The sequence below is a fragment of the Coffea eugenioides genome, chromosome 5 (assembly GCF_003713205.1).
Source record: "Coffea eugenioides isolate CCC68of chromosome 5, Ceug_1.0, whole genome shotgun sequence".
Classification (NCBI taxonomy): Eukaryota; Viridiplantae; Streptophyta; class Magnoliopsida; order Gentianales; family Rubiaceae; genus Coffea; species Coffea eugenioides.
This window is the reverse complement of record NC_040039.1, coordinates 30,904,077-30,909,305: the sequence shown is the minus strand read 5'-3', so window position 1 is coordinate 30,909,305 and position 5,229 is coordinate 30,904,077. Positions and strand designations below refer to the sequence as shown.

At 37.1% G+C, this 5,229-nt stretch overlaps 1 pseudogene; it reads right to left on the bottom strand.

The window, feature by feature from the left end:
* Window positions 1-904: 904 nt before the first annotated feature.
* On the bottom strand, window positions 905-2,062 carry LOC113771388 (annotated as a pseudogene).
* Between the last annotated feature and the right edge of the window lie 3,167 nt (window positions 2,063-5,229).

The window sequence follows — 5,229 nt, the reverse complement described above, 5'->3', positions numbered from 1 at the left end:
TTATTGTTAACTTAAACAACATTCCAAGAGTTATCTCTAACTTTAAGAGGGTCCATAACATGTTAATACATCAAGAAAAATCACAAACAAAGCTTAGACAAAGAATCAAACACATGGCATGCCATACGACCAACCCTACTTCCACTTGTTTAGCTTAGGAGTTTAATCACAAATAATATCAACTCAACTTCTAGTTTGTTCTCAAAACCTTAAACACTTGATATAACACAATAAAGTTAAGATTTAAGAATCATTCACCTTTCTTAAGTGAAGCTTGAATCACCCAAAAGTTCACCAAACATGAGCTCCAAGCTTAAATCACACACAAGCCTTGAAGATAGTTCACTCAACTAACTTGGGTTCCTTCTCTTTTAGTTTTTGCTCGAAGTTCAAGCTAGGGTTTTCAAGCATGAAAATAAAGTTTTTCTTCTCTTTTGGAGGCTCAAGAGGTTCGGTCATAGGAGGAGAAAAATGGAGCCAACAAGGTTTAAATTTTTGCTAATTTCCATGGTCAAATAAGTTGAATGGTTAGGGCATTGCCACTTGTCTCAATCTTAGCCATTTTTTCTCTAAACCTTGCCAAATAAGGTTTCTTCCCTCCAAGTGTTATAAATGTCTAATTAACACCCTTAAACTCTCACATAAGGTCTCAAACACAATTAAAAAAGTATTTGGTCCTAATGCATATAGTGAAACAAAATGGTACCACTTCAAGGAGATGTTACAAATCATGTAGAATGCAATGCAAGTAAATGTTATAATTTATTTAGTCTTAGGGCAATGCAAGTAATTTAGGAGAATTTATATTTTTAAGTGAGGGTTCTCACAACAAGCTCATTCTACTGACTTTATAAGTTTGTTAAAGGTAGAAAATTCAGAAGTAATGAAGAGAAAACAAGCTTCATTAAGCAGATAGAGAATGATGCAGGGGCGAGGGAAGGGAAAAAGTGAAAAGATAAAAGCCAGCAAAGATAAGAAAAAGATAATAGTAGCAATAGGTAAGCTGTATATAGAATCTATAAACAAAATAAATGCATAAACACAATGGTACGCAACAAGATAGTGCAATGGAGGAAAGGCTTAAAGTGTCGTACAGTGATGAGAGGTGCCTGTGGAGAATAGGATCTTGGTGTAATTGGGTTCTAAAGTTTTGAAGCGTGGTCTCAAAGAGCTTAAGAGAGTGTTTTGAATAAGCATCAGCGATTGCTTTATTGCATGAAGTTTTGAGCCCTGATAGTGCTAGCCTACCTTGAAGGATAATATTATTCCTGCCACATCATCAGTCTAGTTGACCATGATTTTACACAACAAGATGTACTTTAGGCTATATATGGTTTGGGGATCTTCAAGGGCATTGAAAGCTTCAAATGGCACATAGAAGTAATTGTAAGCAGTTTTATAATCTTTTTCTTCTGCATGGAGAATCCCAGTCTGCAGATCAATGGTGTCGTGTTGTGCTGGAGGAACATAAATAACATTTGCTGTTGTTCTTGCAACTGTAAGTGCAGTTCTCGCTTTAGGTAGATTGCTTGTGAGAAATGAAGCTTGATTTCTAGCAAGTCAATGTCTACAAGAAGTAGCTTCTTATCTAATCTTCTCACCTCCTTGATTGGTTTAGAAAGAAGAGCCAAAGCTTCAGAATGCTCCTTGTTCTTCATCAATAGAGCTGTGAGCTTTGCCTCAATATGCTAACAAAGGAAAGTTCGCTTCTTATCATGCGTTCATTGCACAATCTTCTTGCATATGGCAATCTAAAGATTATATGTGCCAAGTATTTTGGCCACTGTATCAACAATTTGATGAATAATTTTTGCAGCTTTTGCTTTGGGAATCAATGAAAAGAAGGGTTGAAGTTGGGTTAGAAGGTTCTTAGGTTCCTCTGTCTTATTTTCCTGCCTAAGCAAATCAGAGAGATTGGAGATGGCTTTCTCCTTTATTCTTAAGGCCTCTGGAAAAGATCAAGGGTTGGCAAGTATCGGATCAAATTACAGTCAGAAGGGCTAGTGGGTTCAGAAGCTTGTGTAAGTCAAGCAATAGTAGCTGGCAGGGAACATGTAAACATGGTAACGTCTCCGATGTTGGGATACCTATAATTTAAGATACAATTTAGGATCACATAGTTTGCAGAAAGCTTGGATGCCCTATCTTTAAGCCTAAATTGAATTATAGGATGCATTTATAAACATGTAATCAAGAATCAATAAAAGAAAACATGGACTCTCGAAGTAACAGAAGACTAAGAGACAGCAACTTATGTCTGTATGCTTCAATATGGAAAGAAGTTCATCTCTGACACATAACATACCATTATTTAATACATCTTTATCTTAGTTATTTCAAGCACAAGGCACATCTAGGCATTATAGTTCGCTGAAGCTTAAGCACAAGGCACAGGTGTGAACATAATCATATATGGTAGAAAAATATGCATATGCAACATTTTATCATTTATTAAAAGCAAATCAATGTCCAGCATGAAAGAATAACTATATTACTACAAGAATCACATATATACAAGAAACTAACATAATCACAAAAAGAAAGTGCATCAATACAAAGTAAGAAGATTAAGCATGATACAAAGAGATATATCCAGAACCTGACATCAAAACGATAGCAATGGATCATCAAAGAGAATCAGAAGCATGTAGCACAGTTGGAATTAATGCCGTTAGCTTAAATGATGCCAAGGGCCAAAGATTCATTGTGACTGCGATGAATAATCGTAGGATGATTACTAAATTAGAATTATAATGGTAGAGATATTGGTCATACTCAGCTTCTTCTTCTTTTAGTCATTGATTGTCTTCTGGAATGGAGAAGACATAGGGTTAGAGGTAGCTATTTGAGAAGTTGAAGCTTCAATGAGTCTAAAACTTCTCTTTTAGAGTTATAGCTCCATTTCTTGTTAGGTCATTTTCAACCTTAAAACCTTTTGAGACGAACTTGAGCGAAATAGTTGGGATTTCGATACAAAACTACTCAAGCAGTTGTGTAACTGAAGACTCTGAAGATCTTGTTAAAACAGTGTGGTGGTGATTGTAACAACAAGTGAAAAAAACAAGAGCTCAAAGCAAGTTCAAGGAAAATGAAACAAATATCAAGCATTAAAGTAACAAATAATGTAGGAACAAAGGAAGTATATAAACTACAAAGAAAAATCTGATTACTCTAAAGATGATCCTATAGCAGTTACTTCAAACATCTTCAGTGACTTGCTATGCAAGAAGGATGTTACAGACAATAAGTCTTTGTGTAGACACCAAATTTTTAAATTATTGTTATTATTATTTTTTTTGTGATAATTATTATCTATTTTTTTTAATCTCGTGGCATTTCAGATCATTATTATTATTACTTATTATTGTATTGTTATTTTTTTTTACGATCTAGTTGTTTATTTTTATTTTTTTAAGGCTTTCTAGTATTAGGATTTATTAAAAAAAAAAGAGAGAGAAAATTGTTCACAAAAATATGTTTATTTTCTTTTGAATTCAATTTTGTAGTGTTTTATTTATCTTGTTAGAATTATTTCATTATGTGTTAAAAGAAAAAAGGGAAGCCAGCTCACGCTTGCATGAGCCACACAGGATTCGAGCCTTTACTTCATATTGCATTTCAAGCAGAAAACATGAAACGAAAAATACAGAGGATGCAAAAAAAAATTTCAGCTCCATTTTCTCTTACTCTTTTTCTCCTCCGTTCGATCATTCGAACAACAAACCACTTGGTTTGATCCAAGGTTATCAAAAGACCCCAGAAATTATGAAGATCCAAGGATGTAAAAAAAGGGCAAGAGAATTGAGTTTTTTCTGAGCCTTAGATGTTAGGTTTCGGGAAGGAGCTTCCCATATAAAAAGCTAAGAATGTGACGGCCAAAAAAAGGGAGGACGGGAACAAAAAAAGCTAGGAAAAGCCAAGAGGACGGCTGAGGATAGCAGATAGGTTTGGCGGCTAGGGTTTGAGAGAGCTAGGAGGGTTGAGTTACGAGAAGAGGAAGGAAACCAAGGAGGGGGAATTCTGGGAACGGCTGAAAAGAAAGGGGTAAGGTACAGCGGCTGGGGTTTTGGGGATGAAAGGTAGAGCTTACGGCTAGGGCATTAGAAAAAAATGGGAGAAGGTTTTGGGAACAGCGGCTGAAGAGAGAGATCGAAAAGGAGAGAGCGAGAGAGGTAGGCAGCCGAGAGTTCTTCGACCGAGAGAAAAGCTTGGCGGCTGGGAAAGAAAAGAAGCTACGAGCTGGGCAGAAAAACAGGAAAGCTGCCGGAAAAAGAAAAGGGAGAAAGGGAGGTTGAGCGAGGAAGAAGCCGAGAGTGTGAGATAGAGAGTAAGGGTGGCGGCTGGGAAAACAGAGAGGAAGAAAACCAGGAAAAGAAAAAGGATAGATCTTCGGCTAGCATCCCCTGCATCAGCGTTGGAATCTTCCGCAACCCAGTTCATGGATTTCGTTTGCCAGAACCGTTCGATTTCTAGGAGCCTCTCCTGTTCGTTTAGCAGCCTAAGTGCTCTCAGGTAATCATGGATCCTTCTCAATCTTGTTTTGAGACGATTTTTATAAGAGATCTGAACCCTTTTATGCATGATTTTCTTCCTTTCCTAAGTTTTGTCGATGCTTGAGGATGATGACTGCAAATCATCCTTTTTCTTTCTTTGGTTGCCGAAGTTGTGACCTGTTTGTCGTTCTTGTTTATGTTTGTCGCTTGACTGGGGATGCCATGAACTTGTTTGCTATCAAAGCTGTGTTTAGAATCTTCTTGTTGCAAACTTAGGAACCAAAAAGCTGTTAGCTTTCGTGCTTTCTTTCCCCTGTGAAACTGAATGGGTGCGGTCCGTGAGTTGCAAGTGTCGTTCTTAGTATCTTGTTTGTTCATATGATTTGGGTCTTAGGCTGTTTTCTTGAAGCTTTAGGTTTGAAGTCGGTAGATGTTCATACGCCTTTGTACCGCCGAACCTTGGTTAGGGTTTGATGAACTTGTTTTATTGTCTCCTTGCGCATATGGAAGCCGAAAAATTGCAGAAAAGCAACCAGTGGATTTGAATGACAGTTTTGGGGTCTTAATGCTTTGGGTCAATTCATGTTTAAGTATGTTTGGGACTCTTATGAGGCTCCCGAGGTCGCTGCAACGAAGTTGGAGTTCTCTACTTTGTTGCAGCAAATTAAATTCTGATCTTTTGGGTTGTTGAAGTTCCGGAAATGGCTTGGATTTCATTTTCGCTCTGTTTGGTGTT